The following is a 21,817-nucleotide window of genomic DNA, read 5'->3' on the forward strand; positions in this document are numbered from 1 at the left end:
AGCTCTAAATCTACCTTTCTTTGCCCTGCTTTGTGACACCAGAACTTGCAAACATTTCTCCTCTGCGGGATGATGTAATGTCAGGCTTTGTCAAGTGAGGGTGCTGAAGGAACAGTGCAAAGCATAGCAGAGGCAGGAGCTCCTCTTTCTGGTCAGGTGGGGTTTTTGTTTTTCCTGAATATGGTGCAGCTGTCAGTGGTATGCAGTAGACCAAGTGGTGCCCACCATTCAGCAATTTTCACCAGATTCCCAGCAGGCGGCATCCTTGCCAGCAGTCCGTGGGAGACTCAGTGGCAATGACCCCTCCCCCCAACACACACACAGCGAGCTTCCCTAGCAATTAAACAGGCAGTTCCCTGTTCTCCAACCCCGCTTGCTAGCCCCAACTCACCAGCACCCTGGCAAATACCACTCTCTCTGATCGCTAGCCTTGGCCTGTGAGTTGTGGACCAGCTCTGACCTGTTGCACCTCAGAGGACTTTTCCACCATCCAGTGGCCTGCAACACACCCTCTCTGACGGGCTAAGTCTCAGCCTGGGAGTGGTGGAAGGTGCAATGCTCTTTCAAGTTTTTTTCCATCCTTGGATCTTCTCCCTCAACTCAAGAGGTAGTAGCTGTTCCCTGTAATGCTATTCCTATGTTTTTCAGAGTTTTCTTTTATCCTTTTAGTAATCACTTTTAACTCATTAATACTTTGTATTCATTATGATCAAATTACTGATGTGGTTTCCATCTCCTGACTGGACCCTAATAAATACACCTTGCAAAAATAAATGCAAAGAGCCCAGGTTGCATTGGATACACATAGAAAAATAAATGTCCCACCACTGTTGAACTTATAACAAAAAATTATAAGATCTCACAAGGAAACAACCCATCACCAGCAGAAATCCAGACGTAGTAAGCGGAAAGATTAGAGCCCCACCAAACCAGAGATAATGGAATAAAATTGGAAAGAGGATAGAAAATCAGTATATTTTTGATAATTAGAAACCTAGAAGAAGAATCAAAACACTAAGAACAAGACATTATGAAAAAAGAATAGATAATTACCATAGAAATATAAAGATTAAAAAATGCAATGAAAAGCAATTTAATGGATGAGTTACAAAGCAATTTGGACACAAATAAAAGAGTAAATTAACTATAGGATAGATTTAAAGAAATGCTCCAGAATTCTGTAACAGTGATCAAAGATTGAAATTATTGAAAGAAGTTTAAGAGATCTAGAAGATAAAATGTAGAAGACCCAGAGCAATGTTTATAGAATACTACCTATTGTGTAAAAAAAAGGAAAATAAGACTGTATTCATATTTTATTATATTTCCATAAAAAAAAAATCAAGGGATACATGCTTCATGAAAAAAATTTTTAAAAGTAGTACATCTATGTGAATGTAGTTATGAGGGAAACGGTAGATGTGGGCAAAGGTGGGACTTGGAGATTTTATTACTGTATATATTTTATATTGGTTTAATTTAAAAACCATGCATGTTAGTCTAGGTCCTCTGAGAAGCAGAAGCCAAGATAGGACTAGGTATGCAGGAGACTGATTAAGGGAAATGCCTAGGAGTGTAAAAGAGAGAAAACCCCAGAAGGTAGGAACTGACTGTTCAAACCACAGATCTGACCTGCAGCAAAGGTGGGGAGGGGTTACATGGGCAGATTTAAAGTTTGCAGTGCAGTACTAAGAAGGGTTCAGCCAGGCTGACAAGTCCTCTAACTAAAGCAGCCATTCAAAAGAGTCATGTATCTTGCAGGAACAGGTCTGTCTGAGTGTTCTTGCCATGCTTAGTCACTGACTGAAAGCAGCTTGTGTGAAATGTGACCTCGGTGGTCTCCATGATAATGTGGTGGTAGATTCAGAGTGCAGCAGCTGAGGCCATCTGTCAGTTATACTGCCATAGCAAGAGATCTGAATGGCATATTGTCATAGCCACCATACCATATGATTAAATTTTGAATTCAAAGAAAGATAAAATAAAGACATTTTAGACAAAGACAAAAGGAGCTTATCATTCACAAACTGTCACCCTAAGAACCTCTGAAGGATTCGCTTTGGGAAGAAATATTTTTAATCCTGAAGGACAGTATACAATGCAGGAAGTGATGGTGAACAAATAAATTTGTAAATATGTGGGAAATTGGTAAATACGCAGATGAATCTAAATAGGCATTGACTATTAAAAGATAACAAAGATACAATAATGATTAATTTGAGTATTAAAAACAAGGTGGAATTAAAATATTGGCAATGACACGTAAGATTGGAAGGGGAAATTGGAGGTAGAGTATTTTAAGGTCCACGCATTAGTCAGGATGTAATCAAGTTAAGATGAGATCATACTGGATTAGAGTGGGCCCTAAATCCAATGACTGAATTTGATGAACAAAAGAAGGGAGGGGGAGATTTAAATAGATACACAGAGAGAAAAGGCCATGTGATGATGGAGGAAGAGATTGGAGTGATGCAGCTATAAGCCAAGAAACATCAAGAATTGCCAGCAGCCTCCATAAGCTAGGAAGAGGCAAGGAAGGATTCTTTTCTACAGTCTTCAGAGAGAGCATGGCCCTGCTGATACCCTGATTTTGGAGTTCTAGCCTTCGAAACCGTGAGAGAATAAATTTATGTTGTTTAAGCTAACAAGTGTGTGGTAATTTGCTCTGGCAGCAGTAGGAAACTAATACATTGCCAAACGATTTTCCAGAGTGGCTGTACCAGTTTACATTCTCACCACCAGTGTATGAGAGATCCGATTTCTCTGCATCCTCTCCAGCATTTGGTATCATCATATTTTATTTTAGCTATTCTGATGAGTTTGTAGTGATAGCTCATTGTGGTTTAAATGTGTATTTCCCTAATGACTAACGTTGTCAAACATCTTTTCATGTACTTATTTGCCGTCCATATCTCTTCCTTAGTGAAATGTCTGTTCATGTCTTTAGCCCACTGTATAAGTGTATTTTTTTCTGAGTTTCGTACTTATTTCTAAGATCTGTACTTATTCTACAAAGAAAGCTTTTGACAGATATGTGTTTTTCAAATATTTTCAACTATATTTTAGCTTGTCTTTTCATCCTCTTAATAATTTCACAGCACAAAAATTTTAAATTCTGATGAAGTCCAAATTATTAATTTTTTTCTTTCATGAATCATACTGAAAGTGTCATTTCTGAGAACTCTTTACCTGGTCCTGGGTCCTGAAGTTCTCCTATGTTTTCTTCTAAAAGTTTCATAGTTTTGCATTTTACATTTAAATCCATGGTCCATTTAGAATTAATTTTTGTACATGATGTGATGTTTAGGTCAAGGCTCACATTTTTCTTTTCTTTCTCTATGGATGTCCAGTTGTTCCAGCATAGTTTGTTGAAAGGCTGTCTTTCTTTCACTGAATTACTTTTTCACCTTTGTCCAAAATCAATTGGCCATTTCAACAAATGATGCTAGGAAAGTTGGATATCCACATGCAAAAAATGAATTTGGACCAATACTTCACACCACATACAAAAATTAACTCAAAATGTATCAAAGACCTAAATGCAAGAGCTCTCTGCTGTTCAGATTGTGTAATTTCCATTGATTTGTCTTTGAGTTCACTGATTATTTCCTCTATCCTCTCCAATCTACTATTGAACCCATCCAGTGAATTTTTTATTACAGTAATTGTATTTTCCAGTTCTGTAATTTTTTTGGTTATTTTTAAATATCTTCTGTGGTTTTTTGCTAAGAACTTTTTTTCATTTGTTTCAGGAGTGTTTGTAATTGCTCATTGAAGCATTTTTATGACTGATGCTTTAAAATTCTTGTCAGGTAATTCCAACATCTGAGTCATTTTAGTGTTAACATCTGTTGCAGTTGTCCCCATTTTTGGTTTGATGAGTCATCTTCGATTGTATCCTGGATATTTTAGGTATTATGTTGTGAGATTCTGGATCCTACTTAATCATTCTTAGCAGGCAATCCTGTTCAGGTATAGGGAACAACTCCAGTGTTTTATCCACTTATAAAATTGATTTGGTTGTTTTCTTATTGAATTATAAAAGTTCTTTGTATATTCTGAATATACAAGTCCTTTATATGGGCATGTGACTCACAAATATTTTCTCTTAGTCTATAGCTTTTCATTTTCTTAGTGATGTTTTTTTGAAATGCAAAAGTTTTGAATATTAATGATGTTGGATTTATTAATTTATTATGAATCATGCTTTTGGGGTCATATCTAAGAAATCTTTCCCTAATCAAGGTTCTTAAGATTTCCTCCTGTTTTTTTTTTTATTACAGATTGTATAGTGTTAGCTTTTACATTTAGGTCTCTGATTCATTTTGAGCCAATTTTTGAATACAGTGTGCATGTGGATATCCAATTTCCACAGCACCATTTGTTGAAAAAAAAACTATCGTTTCCCCTTTTGAAATGCCTTGGCACCTTTGTCGAAAATCATTTGACCATAAAAATAAAGTCTACTTCTAGGTTCTCAATTCTTTTCCATTCATCTATGTCTCTCTTTATGCCAACACCATACTGTATTAAAAGCTACAGTTTGTAATAAGTTTTGAAATTGAGAAGTAGAATTCTTCCAATTTTGTTTTTTATTTTCAGAATCACTTTGGGTATTCTAGGTCTATTCCATTTAACTTTAGGATCAATATTAAGTCAGAAACTGTGAAAGGTCTGAGATTTTACCTTACTTTCAAACTAAGCTAGTTTGTCACAATTTCACAATCATATACTTACAGAGGACACAAGTGTTCACAGTAAAAGCAATATCCAGAATAGCATCTTGTATCATATCAGTTCCTTAGATGCAGCAGTTCTCTACAGGGCAACACAAGTGAGGGTCAGATGTTTACCTGCACATGCAGTGGGTTTCACTGCAGGAAACGACCTCCAAAATTATGAGACTCAAAGCCTAGGTTTTTCTGGCACATCTGACCATTCCTTGTTTTAGGGAAAGAGAGAATGACTTTATTTTGGAATATAAACAAATTTTCTCTGGGGGAAAGAGGAAAGGTCTCTACATTTATTACCTTGGGATGTAAGCAAGTATCTCTAAGGGAGACACATCTCTAAATCTCTAACTTCCAAGGTCTTTGCTGTTCAAACATGTTCTTTGCTCAGAAGACTTAGGTTGTGCAAAACTGTGAAATATCCATGGATAATTGTTTCCTAAGTTCCAGCTTATCAATTCCTGCACTAACAAAAAAAAATCTGTTGGAATTTTGGTGGGGATTGTGTTAACCTATAGATCAATTTGGGGAGAATATCCATATTAATAATATTGAATCTTCTAATTCATGGACATGGGATGTCTCTCCATTTATTTAGCACTTCTTTACTTCCCCTCATCAGTGGTTTTACATTTTCAGTGTACTTGTACTTATCTTGTTAAATTTATTATTCCTAAGTATTTTTATTCTTTTTAATGCTTTTGTGAAAAGAATTGTCTCCTTAATTTCATTTTTTGATTGTTCATTGCTTGTAAATAGTAATACAATCGGTTTTTGTATACTGATTTTGTATCCTGTGATTTTGCTGATTGTATTTATTAGTTAATTTTTGTGCATGAACTTCTTAGGGTTTTCTACATATGGATCATGTTATCTGCAAATAATTATAGCTTTACTTCTTCCTTTAAAGTCTGAATGCCTTTTATTTTTCTTGCCTGACTGCACTGGCCAGAACCTCCAGTACAATGTCAAAGTGGCAACAGCGAAGTGGCAAGAGTGGGTATCCTTGCTTTGTTCCCAAACTTAAGAGGAAACATCCAATCTTTTATCATTAAGTATACTGTTAACTACAGGGTTTTTCCAATTGAGAAATTTCCCTTCTATACTAGGTTTGTTGAGAGTTTGTACTATGAATGTCAAAGGCTTTTTTTCTTTATTTATGGAGATGATCAGGTGGTATCTGTCCTTTATTTTATTATATAGTTCATTTTCAAGTGAATTTAATTTCCCCAAACTTTTAGAAGGGAGATATGGATTTTATAACTTTATATTCTCACCTGTTGTTTTTTGAAGTGTCCAAAACTATGGTGGCTTAATTTCTAAGATCTCCAGCCTCTATTCCCCTCCCCTACTTTTTCTGGACCTGTCTTTCCTTTGTGTCAGTTGTTACTATTCTGTTCAATTTATATTCATCAGTAGATCTCCTCAGTGTGGATATTTATCCTGAAAGGGTACTTTGGTGGGTTATTTCCAAGAGCTGGTATGTTTTAGCCAGACTGTTTTAGCCCTCTTAGACCTTATTGTAGATCCATGATACTCGCTTGCCATTGAAATGTTAAAACCCTTACAGTTTTAGCTGTGTGAGCTTTCAGTGAGTAGCTGTTGGTTATTTTGTTTTCAAATCAGTGAGAGACCCTATTACTTCCCTTTGTTCCTCTGCATACAAGGTAATACTGCAGTTATTGTAGCTGTCACTAGTTTAGTTCCCACTTGCTCATATTTTGTGGGTTTTTTGGGGGGAGAGATAATTTATCATCTAGTTTTATTGCACAAATTATATATCTAGTTTTAGTGCACAAATTACTCCTAGTTAAAAAGAAAGCTAGCAGGTGAACAACTTAAACAGGAACATGGGAAACCAAATAACAAAAGTGGAATATGTCAACTCCTGCAACTAAGACTGTGACAGATGTGCGTGCGTGCGTGTGAGAGAGAGAGAGAGAGAGAGAGAGAGAGAGAGAGAGAGAGAAATAATCCCTTTTGTTGGACCAAATCTTCTGTACACCAGGTGGCAAAAATAATTGGGAAGGGACAGAGTGTAAAAAACAAAAATAAGTTACACTCGTCAACTCTACTATTTCAACTTGTTAATTTCTTTTTAAATTTTTTTAATAAAAAATTAAGTTTTATTAGGGAATCTGAAATTATACTTTACACAGATAGTTATGAGTGGAGAAGAAAGGAGATTAATGAACTGATATTTTGGTGTTGCAACAGATATAATTTGAATCCTCCAAATAAAGATGTTTGAGGTTTTTATCACGGTGAGATAATGAGACCTGTTACTATAGTATATGCTCTGTTCGAGGAGGGAGACCTTGAGAGTGAATTTTGCTCCCAACTGCCATCAGTAGACAAGTAAAACAAGCAAATACACATGACCTAAGTACAGGTGATTACTCAAGTTAAAGTCCAACAAATTTTAAATCAATAAAAGTAATCTAGAGGCTCTAAGTGGATACTTTTAAACCAAATAACTTTGATTGTACACTAAGATGATTTATAAGAAGGTAAGCATATAGATTCAATTTTAAAAATAAATATTTTGAAATCTGGTATGCTATGTGATTGAATTCTCATTGATTAAAATGGGGAATTTCTATTTTGAAAAAGTAAAATGTTGGTTTTTTGGGTATTTCAAGCCCCCCCCACACTATTCTTATCCTAAGAATTTTATTTCAGCCATCAAGTAACATTCATAATTTTTCCACAAATAACTTTATATTTTTGTCTTAAGTTCCTCAAATGCTTAATATTGTACATTTTAAACTTTAAAAAAATCCCCAGTACACTCAGTAATTCAATGGTGCCCAAGTATGGAAGTGTGGCTCCATTCATTAGTTGAGAGTAATTTTTTAAAAATTGCAAATAATCAAAAAAAAAAGATCAACAAAAAGAATTTGTCTTGAATATTGAGCCTTCCAAAAAAAGTAGGGGATATACTTCTCTAGTCCTTATATTTTATTTAGGAGTCATAAAAGGAAATACACATACTTGCAAAATATTTTTAATATACATACATTTGAAAGCAAATCTTAATTTTTATTTTATTTTTCATTAAAATATAGTTGACATACAATATTATATTAGTTTCAGGTATACAACATAGTGATTCTACATTTCTATACCTTATGAAATGATCACCACAATAAGTCTAGTAACCATTTGTCACCATACAAAGTTATGTGATATTGACTATTTTCTCTGTGCTGTACAGCATATCTTAATTTTTTTTAAAGCCTACAGCACCAGGTATTCTCAGGCAGTCGCACATCCAAGTAGTAACCAGGCCCAATCCTGCTTAGCTTCTGAGATCAGAAAAGATAGGGTGCATTCAAGGTGGTATGGCCATAGACAGCATATCTTAATTTTTAAATAATTCTAGTTTCAAGTATTTTTTGACTGCCTAGTATATTCCAATTAAATGCCATAATAACTGCTTATACTTTAAAATTATGGGAAGAATAATTAAAGCTTTTACTCAGGAAAATTAAAAATACATTGCAGAATGTCGATGTCCAAATAATTTTAAAATCAAACTTAAAATTAATGGGTAAGTGCCTCATTAAACTCCACCAAACAATTCTGATATTTGAGGAACACAGATGCTAGTTCCAGAAACCTCCCCTGCTTCCTTCTTCATTTTACCAATGTAATTTGTATATGTTGTCAACGAAGAGACATTTACAATAAGCAGAACTTGATGAATAAAACTGTATGTCTAATATCTATATCTAAGAAATAAATAATTTCACTTAAGCCTGTTCAAAATTGAGATAACATTGAAAAAGAGATTAAGGTGAAAGGTGAAAGGTGTTCCTGGGTATCAACCAGTCTCCCACATATTTTAGGGCAGGGAGTGGGGAAAGAAGATGAATGACACAAGAAAGGAAAGAAGTCACAAAGGAATTGCTGAGAGAAGAAAGGATACATGCCTAAGAGCAAAACAAACAAAACCCTGGCTTATTAAGCTCTACAGTCTGAAGAAGAAGGAGGAGCCCACATTCACAACTCTTATAAATACATTGAATGGGGACCTGACAGACAATATTATTTTTAATATTTAAAGTTATAACTATTGATATAGTCAAAATGTTGCAATTGAAGGATGTGTAAAAAATAGCTTATAGAAAATATTTGCCCACTTACCAACATTATAGTTCATAAAGCATAATATTCAGCCAATAATTCCCTGTTGAAATACAATTAGAGTAGGTGACATAAGTCGTTTAAAATACTTATTGAGTATATATGCTAGAGGTGGTTCTAAACACTGAGACTAAAGAGAAAATGAAACAAAACTTCATACCTTTATAAGATTATATTCTGGTGGAAAACAGATAAAATCAGGATAAATATGTAAGTTATAGATATAAAGATATAAATGTTGATATAAAAAGAGCTATACCAATACTAAGTGCTAAAGAGAAAAAAATAAGGCCTGGAAGAGGGATAAGATGTCTTGGTCAGAGGTAATGGTGGTAGTATGGAGATGAATAAGAAGGTGACATTAAGTAATATCTGAAGGAAGTGAGGGCATCTTGGGAAAGAGCATTCCAGACAAAGGGAAGAGCAAATGCCAAGACCTTGAGACAGGAGGTTGTCTTGATGTGTTGGATAAATTATAAGGTCAGTGTGGCTGGAGCAGAGTGAGTGAAAGGAAGAGAAATAGGAAATGAGGTCACGTCTTATAGTTACAACTTTTTTCCCCTTGTGATGAGAACTTTTAAGATCCCTTAAAACACCTTCAAATATACAATAAAGTATTGTGAACTGTAGTCATTATGTTGTACATTATATTCTCAGAACTTATTTATCTTATAACTGGAAGTTTGTACCTTTTACCAACTTCACCCAATTCTTCCACACTCCATCTCCTGCCTCTGGCAACCACAAATCTGATCTCCATTTCTATTAGTTTGGTTTTTTTTAGATTCCACATATAAGTGAGATCATACAGTATATAGTGCACAGTATACACAGAACTGACTTCCGTAGTCTGACCAAATGAATGAATGTTAACTAAACTTATTATGGTAATCATTTTGTAATATATACATATATCAAATCATCATGTTATATACCTTAAATGTATACAATGTTATATGTATACATTTATTTTACATCTCAATAAAACTCAGGAAAAAATAATGGCACCAAGTATGGACAAGAATGTGGAGAAATTGGATCCCTCATGCATTGCTTGTGGAATGTAAAATGGCGCAGCTACTCTGGAAGATAATTTTGCAGTTCCTTTAAAAACTAAACATACATTTACCATATGGCCCAGCAATCACACTCCTGAGCATTTATCCCAGAGAAATAAAAACTTATGTCCACACCAAAACCTGTATGTGATTGTTCTTAAGTTTTATTTGCAATAGCCTAAAATTGGAAACAGCCCAGACGATTTTCATAGGTGAATGGTTAAACCAGTGTGGTACATCCGTGCTATGGAATACTACTCAGCAATAAAATGAAGTGATGATTGATATGTACAATAGCTTGGATGAATTCTAAAGGCATTACACTGAGTGAAGAAAAGCCAATTTCAAAAGTTCACATACTGCATGATTCTATTCATATAACGTTCTCTAGTGACAAAATTATAGAGTTGGAGAAAAAAAATTAGTGGTTGCCAGGGGTTAGAGTTGGTGGGGAGGAGTGGGTGTGTCTATAAAGTTTCTTATGGAGATAGAAATGTACTATATCTTAATTGTGGTGGTGGTTACAGTAATCACATGTGATAAAGTAACATAGAACTACACACACATTATACCAATGTCAGTTTACTGGTTTCCATATTGTTCTATAGTTAGGGAAGATGTAAAAATTGGGGGAAAATGAATAAAGGGTACTTGGGATCTCTCTGTACTATCACTGAAACTTCCTGTGAATCTGTATTTATTTCAGTATTAAAAGTCGAAAAATGTAAAAGGAACCCTCATACACTTCTGGTGGGACTGCAAATTGGTACACCCACTATGGAAAACAGTATGCAGGTTCCTTAAAAAACTAAGAATTGGTCTACCATATGATCCAGCAATCCCTCTACTGGATATTTACATCAAAGACTTGAAAACCCATATCCGAAAAGATATTTGCACACCGATGTTCAGAGCAGCACTATTCAATGACCAGGACGTGGAAGCAACCGAAATGTCCTACGATAGATGCTACATTATTTCTGTTCACACAGTCAGATGGCTTTTAAAGACATTTAAATAATAAGGAAAAATGTTGGATAGTTATCCATGTAGTTACTATTTCCAGTGCTCTTCCTTCTTTTGTGTAGATCCATATTTCCTTTTGGTAACATTTTCCTTCTGCTTAAAAGATTTCCTTTAATATTTATTAGAATGATAGTCTGCTGGTGATGAGTTCTTTTACCTTTTATAAGTCTGAAAAAGTATTGTTTTACCTTTGTTTTTTGAATGTTTTTTCTGGATATAGAATTTTAGGTTGTCTTTTTTTTTCTTTCAGTACTTTAAAGATGTTATTCCATTGTTCTTGCTTATATTGTTTCTGATGATAAATATGCTGATATAGGACATTAAGTAAGGAAGGTAAGATCACAAACAGCATGGAACTTCATGGGCACAGGCCAAAGTTGTTGTGCACAGGCAGAATTTCTTCTTTTTCAGGGAAGCCTCAACCCTGCTTTTAAGGTTTTTTAATTCCTATTACCATGATTCATTACTTCAAGCAAATGCTAAAGATTAAGCTAACAAAAGGTTGTGTCCCTAATAGCATAAAGAGGAGACATCCTGTTATATCCTTGAGTAGTGGCAGCAGAAGTGACCAGACACAAAATTAAAGTCCTGTTAGATGAAATTTCCTTTTCCTTGCCTTAGCATTAATTCACCTCCTTTTATTGTTCAATATATCTTCTGGACTATCCCTCTTCCTTGGTCAAAATTTTAACAACTATGAATTTTAGGTGAAAGATGATGATTGTTTTAAATAATTGGATGATAGAAAGAAACCAATAAAGTTAACTTAAAAAGTACCAGGACCCAACCGAAAAGACAAGCCAATATAATAACTGTCTGGACTTGTCCTTAACAAATGAGTAAGTGTTCACAGAACTCTGATTTTTGTTGCTGCTGTTGTTGAGATCTTCCCTTACAGATATGGGTGACCAAATGACTAACTTCTGTATAATTAGATGTAAACAGAAGTTTTAGGTGGGGATTTGGGGGAAGCTCTTTTAAAAGCAGGCTGTCTAACCTAGAAAGTACCCTTCTGCTCCTTCTCTTTTCTCCCTCTTTCCTCCAGCCTAGAATGCAGACACAATGGCTGGTTACAGTGGCCATCTTGCAACCATGAGGCAAACTTTAGGGTGGAAGTTGTATGCTAAGAAGGGCAAAGCAGCAAGATAGAAGAAACCTGGGACTTGGATGACTCCATGGGCTTGTCAGGCCACCACTGGATTCCCTACCTCTGCCTGCAAAAGAGAAAAATAACCTCACAGTTTATGTAAGTCATCCTTTATTGAGTGTCTGTTACTAGCAGATGAACACAATTCATAAATAATGCACTCACATCCATGTGGTGGGCACCATCTTCTCCTCAATACCCTTCTTCAGATGAGACCAGTGTGAATCTGACATAGAATATTTTAGATCAGAGGTTCCCAACCCCTGGGCCATGGACCAGTACCAGTCCGTGGCCTGTTAGGAACTGGGCCACACAACAGGAGGTGAGCGGCAGGTGAGCAAGTAAAGCTTCATCCATATTTGCAGCCACTGCCCGGTGCTAGGACCACCTCTGATCATTAGGCATTAGATTCTCATAGGAGCACTGCTCCCTGGTGCCAAAAAGGTTGGGAACCACTGTTTTAGATCATTAAGTTAGGACTGTGTCTCAGTCAGTCTTTTCCTACACTTTCAAACATTGTGCCTGACATATAGTAGATGCTCAGTAAAAATTGACTTGGACCAATCAGGGGCTTGGATTCGTCTGGATTCATATCTCTCAGATTCCAGTATCCATTTTGGCCAGGCTAGCCATGTTCTATACCCATTGTGGTTCCTGCTTAAAAACAGCAAGCAAACCTTGCTTCACTTTCAAGGTAGTAGAGTCTAAAACAACCACAAGGGTATTTAAAGTAGTAAAGGGCCATTTAAAACAGGAGATCAGGCCAGTTCCTAAAATGAAAAAAGGTAGATGATGTGGGGTACAAGAAGAGATTCCAGGCCTGTGTTCAACTTTTTTTTCTAATCTAGCTCTCTATATAGTACATTTTCTATCTGTTGTTCATCTCTTGCCCTTTAGAGTACGAATGTTCATCCGCTTAAACAATTTGTAAAATTATCATTTAAAATAAAGTGACCTACATAAATAAGTAACTATCATGGATAAATAAATAATCAGCAAAGGAAGGAGGAAGGAAGATACACTCATGCACATGGATGACACACATAAAGAATCAATATTCTGTTAGATCACCAGGACAGGGAAAACCTTGAGAGAAGAGAGAGGAGTCAGATGTAGAATATGCCCAGAAAAGGTTTACATAAATATTGGAGGAAAGAAGGCTTGCAAACCAGATAAGACATTTTCTCTGACTTTCAAAAATGCATTTCAAAATGACTGGAATTGCTGGCATCTAGCTCTCCTTATAAACTGTGGGAACTCTATGTTGTCCTTATGACAAACCTACAGCCAAGGAAAACAAAATTCAGTCAGCCCTTCAAACAAGAAGGGCCTGGAAATGATTTCTGTAGGAAAGAAGACATGAAGCAGTTTAAGCTATGGAGTGTTGAATATTTCATTCATCTTTTTCTTATGATGCAAGGTCAAGAGCTTATCATCCTAACATTATAGAAGTGTATTTGGTCCCTAATTTGAAGAATTTGTGGCATTGGGTAGAATATTCAGAGATAGCAGGGTGGACTCATAGGAATAGAGCTATGAGAAGTCATAAATTTAGACTTTTTGTACTTACTATACTCCTAACTTTGCCCATCACAACTTTGCCTCCAGCATTTTATCTACGGCTCAGCATATGTTTTATTTTATTTTTTACATGTTATTTTCTTTTTTCAACTTTTTTATTTTGATAATTTTTAATCTTACAGAAAAGTTGTAAAAATTGTACATTGAACACCCACATATCCTTTACCTACATTCACCAGTTGTTAACATTTTTCCAAATTAGTTTTCTCTCTATTTAAATGTGTTTTTGTGTAAAGGTGTGTTTGTGTGTGCATACACCCTTCTATGAAAGATCCAAGAGATTTAAATGTAGGTTTCAGACACCTTGATATTTCACTCATATAAACTTCAAGCATATTTTTCTTAAGGAGAAAAAATAGTTTTTCTATATAACTATATTTAACACAGGAAAATTATCACACTCAGGAAATTTAACAATGGTATGATGCTATTAACTCATGTACATTCCATATTCATATTTCTTCAAGTGTGCCAATAACAGTAGTATCCTTTATACTGTTTTTTAAAAAGCAAAGTTTCAATTAAAGATCACATATTGCATTTAATTGTCATGTCTCTTTACTTTCTTTTAAAGAAAATCTCTGAACTTTATCTTTCATGACATTGACATTTTTGAAGAGTCCAGGTTAGCTATTTTGCATAATGCTCCTGAAATTTTTGTCTTATTATTTCCTTTTGATTAGAACCTTTTTTGTTTGTTTTTTTGACAGGAATACTTCATGTGCGATTTGTGTCCTCAGTGCATTTAGTGATGTTAAGTTTGATCATTTGGTTCAAATGGTATCCACCAGACCTCTCCATTTATAAAGGTACCTTTATTTTTCGTGGTAATTAGTAGTTGTAACTAGTGGTACTTTGAGACTGTGTAAATATATTCTTCTCTAACCATCTTTCACTCAGTGATTTTACTTCTATTGATGATTATTGCCTGAATCAATTATTACAATTGTGATTGCAAAATGTTGGTTTTCTAATTCTAACAATCTTATATTTATGAACTGTCATTCTTCCGCAAACAACTTTCCCTGCTGCTCCTCCCCTCCTTAATTTTTTAAAAAAGTAGTGTTGGTTTGAATTCTTTTTTATTCAGTCTTATAATCTATTCCAGTCATTATTTATTTTGATACTCAATTTGTCCCATATTTAGCAAGTGGGAGCCCGTTCAAGCTGACTTCTGTCTTCCTTTTACATGACCCCATCGGTTTTTGAGTACTTCTCAAAAATTTTCTGGCAGAAGATATTCCAAGCCATGCTTTTACTCTCCCTACTTCAGCTTAGAATCATCCACTTCTCCAAGGAGCACTGGTTCTTTTTAGTGGAATGTGATTTCTACAAAGTCTGGGCACTAGGTATGCTCATTGCTATTGAAGTGTTATCCACAGATATTTTAAACAGAAAAGAAATACCATTGAAAATGGTTATTTCAGATGGACTGTGTAAGGATGACTTAGACAAGAATATAAAAATATAAGAATTTTAGTAGGTAGGTAATAATTCCAATAATGGTTTACATTTGTATAAGATGATCAAAGTACATGACATCTGGTAATGTCAAAATCAGTAATCACAGAAATACCAAAAAGCTGTAGTGAACATGCTCTCATCAGCAGAGTAATACATATTTTCCACATATAATCTAAAATGTGATTTGTATCATTTAACATAGATTTTAAACCCAAAATTTATATTTATAGTAAAAACTTTTACCTAGATTCTCAACCTTATTTGCACTTACACCTATTTTCAGATTTTATTTGAGAAGGGGAGAGAAAAGATGAATGAAGAGGAAGGAACCACAAAGTACTTTAAATAGATAAAATAACTAGATTCCTGGTAGTTGAATCTATCATCTGAATGAGTGTTGGCATAAAGCATAGATTTATAAAATGATTTCCTTAATTCTCAGAGTATCTGTGTGACACAAGCTATTAACAACTATGCAATACTGCCAACTCTCTCTAGAACTGAGCAAAGTAGGTGCTCTCATAAATTATTTTAAAATAAATAATGGTTGTATGTATAATCCACATGAAACTTAGCTGTACTATGACCCAGTCTTAACATAGTGCTGTTTTCAAATAAATGTAAATGCAACATTCAAGAAAAAAATTTCAAAAGCAATTTAATTTTTAATAAAATAATTTTTGAAATTTCAAAGGGAGTTTCTTTTCATATTATACAGGAAAATTTTTCTTCATATTTATTGAGGTATAATCGACAAATTAAAATTGCACATATTTAGGGCATATGACTTGATGTTTTGATAGACGTATACATTGTGAAATAATTTCCATAATTAAGCTAATTAACATATCCATCACCTCACATAGTTACCCCCCTCTGTCTCACTGGATCCTAGAAAGGATGGCCCAGAAATTCCCTGAAAAGAGTCAATCGTAGACCACACATACTCTCATCAGACCTCCTCTCTCCCATTTGTCCACTTCCTTGCATCAGTTAACACTACCAGCTGGGGACCAAGAACTGCTTGAACTTCCCACATTTTCTTGGTTTACAGATTTTACAGAACCCTTAACATCTCAGTAATTTTTTCACGATGCTGTTAGGCCAAAATAAATACCTAACAGTTCCATTTATTAAGTATTCAAATCCAAATAAATTGGTAGGTACTTATATCCTAACAGTTTACTAGCCATTTAAAAAAATGATACATTTAATTGGAAAAAACAATATTCTAATTTTCTATTTATAAAACCACAGTTACCTACTAATGGGATGAGAGTACCTGTTGCACATTGCGGTTTCTCAAACCTTGGAATCTGACTGGACACCGCCACAGTCATTTCCTCTTCCACATTCATTCTCATGTGGTACTTAACTTTTCTCACAGCAACTACCAAAACTCCAGCTTTGCAAAGATATGGATGGCATCACTGAAAGGAATATAGGGTGATCTCTGTGTCAGGGGCTTTAATAGGAAACTCATATCAGTGGTCCCTCAGTCCCCAATGTGGCCAGCCCTTTTGGCTTTATTTCTGAACATCCTTTCTCTCCACAGTAGAGCAGCCAGTATACCTGAGCATGGAGGACCCCAAGTAACAGCCATTATACTGTACGTGAAACAACTACCCTCTCCAAATATACCAACCCTTTTCTTCCTTTGAGGTGGATACCTTCAAAGGGAACCCACAATTACTTCTTAATGTTTGTCTCTGGCACTTCTCCCCCAAGTATCTTGGTATACATCTGATGCTAATCACTGACATTGTTCAAAGTCTTTTCCCATGGCTACTTTGACTCTCAATAAATCAGCTGATAGAAATCAATCCTGGAGTGGGGGCCTCTTAACACCCAGTCTCTGATTAGGCTATCTTAGAACATGCACTGTAAGAGCTATTATGGATGGATTTTCATTTAGCAAAATAAATATTTTAAATTTCATCATTTTATTACATTAAAAATGAAGGTAATCAGTAGCCTTTGGGGGTAAGATTATCGGCTTAAGAAAAGCAATAAAACAAGTAATAGTAAATGTTTCTAAAAATCATATAATGCTTGTGCTTATTGAGAGAGCAATAGTAACCAGATGGATTTTGTAATGTGTAGAGGACACTGTGGTGTGCTGTCTAGATCCCTCTTCAATGAAGGATCTGTTGACCCAGCTGCCAGGAGTGTGAGTGTGTGTGTGTGTGCATGTGCATGCATATTTAAAAACATTATACAGTCATGTGCCACATTATGATGTTTCGGTCAATGATAGATCAAATATATGATGGTGGTCTCTAAGATTATAATGGAGTTGAAAAAAGTCCTATCGTGTAGTGACATCACAGCTGTCATAATGTTGTAAGGTAGCACATTACTCATGTGTTTGTGGTGATGATGGTATAAACAAATCTACTGGGCTACCAGTTATATAAAAATATAGCACATACAATTATGTACAGTACATAATACTTAATAATAATAGTAAGTGACTATGTTACTGGTTTGTGTACTTACTATCCTATACTTTTTATTATTATTTTAGAATGTACGCTTTATACTTACTTAAAAAAAGTTTTGCTGTAAAACTTGTGTTATACCAGCAGCAGCCTCATACATTTCATGTTTACCACATTTCTTGATTGCATCATTTTCTCTTGTGCTTGATTTGATCTCGTGTTGTCTAGATATGTTTAGATACACAAATACTTACTATCGTGTTACAGTTGTCTACAGTATTCACTACAGTAATGTGCTGTACAGGTTTGTAGCCTAGGAGCAATAAGCTATACCATACAGCCTAGGTGTGTAATCGGCTATACAATCCAGGTTTCTGTAAGTGCACTCACTCTATGATGTTTGCACAATGAAGAAATCACCTAATGATGCATCTCTCAGAATGTATCCCCATCATTAAGTAATGCATGACTGTAGTGAGTCTCTGAATGAAAAAGACCCAGGTTTGAATCGTTACTCTGCAAATCACTTTGTAATCTTGAACAAGTTACTCAAAGCCTCCATTTTCTTCTATGTAAATAGGGATAATGATAATAGCTACCTTAAGAATTGTATTTAATGAGATAATTGTCCCTAAAGATTTAGTTCAGGACTTGGCACATAATAAATGCTCACTAAATGGTAGCTATTATCATTAAGTGCCAAAATGAGTAGTAAAGATAATAAACGCTATGAGGTGTCTCTGGAGGAGGGGGGCACTTAAGCTGGTTCTTTGAAAGCTGTGAAAGGTTTGAATAGGCAGAGGGTTGAGGAAGAAAAAGAGGGCTTTCTAGGTAGGAGAGAAAAGATCTTTAAAATTTAAAGGTCATCCCAACAGTAGTTGATTTTAATTTTAATTTGTATTTTTTAAAAGGTCCAACTGCCTGTTTTGCCCAACCACCTTTTAAAAGCATCGTTATTTAAAATTTGATTTGCTTTCCTCATATTTTGCAGAATGCTTGAATATAAATAATGTGTTTTATTATACATATGAGAGAAAAACATTTTGAATCAAGTTCCATGTTCTCTGTCTTTAAGGCCCCCACTGGCTTATCCATCCTTTATAGTTATTTGTCTAGTTGCTATTTTGCATTTTCATTTGACCCTGCCTTTTATTTATTTGCACTTATTACCAGAATGCTTTTTTAAACTAAATAGTTTTTAGTATTTCCTATTCAGTATTTGATGAATGTTTAATACTATAATTCATTGTTCAGAAAAATGTACCACATCTTACATCATCACTGCACTCCATTATCCATGGAGTATAAACCATTTCACAGTCATTAACTGAATATGTTATTTGGGAATTAAATCAATGGAAAGAAAAGGAAAGGGCATCCAAAGGTGGTAGAAGGTAAGAAAGGCAGTGTTGAGGCTTATGCAGAGTACCCCTTTCCCAGCAAGCAGAAAATACATAAAAAGCCTCCGGCTTTCCCTTTCTCTACCTCCCCAATCTCTCCCTCAGTCCACCAAATCTAGTAGAAACTTGCATTAATCTCTCTTTCAGATTGGAGTGTGGTTGAACAAACATCTATGGAACATAATGTCTTATGTTATGTTGTCTAAGAAGAGGACCCTGAGTCAAGAATTTGAGTGCCAGTTGTTTATTTAGGAGGTGAATCTAGAAAACACCAGTGGGTGAATGGGGAGATGAGACAGGAAGGGAAGGAAACCAGCAAAGGGTATGTTGTTGTCAAGAACTATACAGTGTCATTCATTCATTTAAAATATTAAAAATAATAAATGTTTATTGAAGAAATGTCAGAAAAGATATATGTGCATAGAGATTAAATACACGTATAATATTATATGATATAAATATCAAGAACTGTGAAGGGCCTACTTGCAAGCTAACAAATTAGCCTGCCACAGACTCTTGGAGTTAGAGGCAAAGGAATGTGTCACTCATGGCACAGCAGGCAGCCCCCATGTCTTACAGGGCAATGGAGAATGGCACAGGTGGATGCTGCACGTGCAGTATTTATAATCAAATTCCCATCCTGCATTGACTGGGACCACTCCTAGGGACATTAACTCTCTGGCACTTTTGGTCCATGGATCATTCCACCACACCCAGTTGCCAGAGCCAGTCCTGACCAAAATGTAGAGATGGCTTTGATTGCCAGCTTCCCCTTCTCCAAACTTTCCCAAGGAAAATGTGGACTTCTCCCCAGGAGAGGATTGGTCCACATTTTTACGTGCCTTGGTCTTTTTTTTTTTTATCCCAATGGAGTCTGCCTTTGTAAACTCTTCATTTGCACTAGAGAGGAAAGGGCTAGAAACAGTCATGTTAACACTGGAACTGGGGTGAACATCCTAAAACTCAAGATAAAAACACCCTCCTTGGGGACACTTCAGATATCAGATGGTGAATGGAAAAGGTTATGGGATGGAGGGGAAATGCCCACTTCACTAAGGCTGGGATTTCCTGGATGATCCTCAGGTGGCCTGGGGAAGGTCAATGCCTCACTTCGAGTGCAGCCTTCTAGGCCTTAGGAAGAAGAGCCCATTGACATTCTTACAGCCTCCTACCATCCCCTTTGACTCAGCTCTGTACTAAATCACTTCAATTTCTTGGTAACATCCACAGAGGCCAAAAAAATCTTCCTACTTTGTCCATTTTCTTCTTCCTCTTATCCTTAAATAACAGATCACTGGACTGAAAACAAAAATCACTTGTTTCAGAGAGCTGGGTCACAACATGACTAGAGTACAGAGACTCCATTCTTTCTTCATCCCAGAACACTCTGAGAGGCCCTGCCCCCCTTCTTCCACAGTTCCCCACCAGCCACACCAGAGGATAGCTCAGTGTAGCTTATAGATTTGTGAACAGCTAATACTACCCTCCAGGTCAGGGAGCAGCATGGGGTGGAAGGGACCCCAGGTCTCTAAGAAACAGAGCTTCCTTGGGCTTTAATCCACATGTCCAAAGTTAACCCTGTGGTACACACTGCTGAATTCAGTATCTTTCCACTCTTTCTGAGATCTATCTGAATTTCATTTCTTTTTTTCTCTCCAGGCTCTTTCTCAGCAAATGAAATTTATATATATTTGGCACTTAGCACTTTTCCATTATTATTTTTGTTAATGTATCCTATGACCCTTTAGAAAAGATCTGGTAGTTTCAGAAATATGCCCTTATGGCATTTATCTTTCTCTGACTTGCATTAGTTATCATCTGTGGACATTTCTAATCACCTCTTCTAGACTGTCAGAGGTCAAGTCTCATGCATCTTTATATCCTAGGCAGTACTCTGCTCTGAATTAAATAAGTGCTCAATTAACATTCATTTAGTTCAATTCACATTTTTCAAATGAAGTGTTAGAGAGGATAAAAGAGCATCCCAAGTCTAGTGTGTCGGTCAGTTTCTTGTCAAGAACATATACACTACTCTAGCTATTTCAAGCAAAGAAGGCTTTAATGAAGGGAATTGGTTACAAAGATGTTGGAATATTTAAAGAAGTAAAAGGGGTTGGTGTGACTCAGAGACAGGGAAACTGCTGCTATTCCTAGTAGAGAGGGTATTGGCCAGATTTCAAGAAGCTGCTACCACCCAGGGACTGAAACTCACAAGTTCATATTTACTGTTGCTATTACCTGGACCACTGCTGCCATGGCTACTTCACAAACACAATGGCTTCTACCTTCTTACTGCCCTCTGATATGACATGACTGCCTCCTGTTGTCAGAACCCAACCAGAACCCACCTGGCAAGAGAGTCTGGAAAATGTGGTTTGTAGGTTTCCAGCCTTGGTGGTAACAGAGAAGGTGAGTGTGGAGCTGAACATCCATAAACAACATCTAGGATAGATGATTGAGCCAGTGCTGATTTCACTGCAACACTGCAGCGGAAGAAGTCTGCAAGAGAAGAGTTAATCTCCATCTCAGAACTTTATAGCAGTCCCACCTCTGAGTCTGAGGAAGGAGGTTACTAGCTGCTGTCAGCCCTGACTCCCTTGGGATAGCAGATCCAGGTTCAAAGGCAGAATTCCCTAGTCGAAACAACAGTCATTAATGCACCCCTCACATGACAGCCTGGGAGTCTAAGTGAGTCATCATATCTTTCCTCAAAAGTTCATCGCTTCAATTAACAGGCAGAAAGAAAAATGACAGGTGAGAACATAGCAGGTACAAGAACTCCAACATACTGAGTATACGTTCAAACTGTTTAGGAATTTGG

The 21,817-nt window shown here is 35.9% G+C and overlaps 1 long non-coding RNA gene and 1 pseudogene across 2 annotated transcripts in view; one reads left to right on the plus strand and one right to left on the minus strand.

The window, feature by feature from the left end:
- LOC105305903 overlaps positions 1-21,817 on the plus strand; it is a 74,665-nt gene that overhangs the window by 13,445 nt on the left and 39,403 nt on the right. Inside the window, exons 2-4 of one of the 2 annotated variants that reach the window (XR_002777347.1) lie at positions 12,009-12,209; positions 14,402-14,500; positions 19,144-19,311. This is a non-coding gene — a long non-coding RNA (uncharacterized LOC105305903). Of the gene's footprint in view, positions 1-12,008; positions 12,210-14,401; positions 14,501-19,143; positions 19,312-21,817 lie in introns of those variants that run through there. The other variant, XR_897120.2, reaches the window with a different exon arrangement.
- On the minus strand, positions 7,968-8,086 carry LOC111731864 (annotated as a pseudogene).

Source organism: Pteropus vampyrus, unplaced genomic scaffold, assembly GCF_000151845.1.
Source record: "Pteropus vampyrus isolate Shadow unplaced genomic scaffold, Pvam_2.0 Scaffold404, whole genome shotgun sequence".
Classification (NCBI taxonomy): domain Eukaryota; kingdom Metazoa; phylum Chordata; class Mammalia; order Chiroptera; family Pteropodidae; genus Pteropus; species Pteropus vampyrus.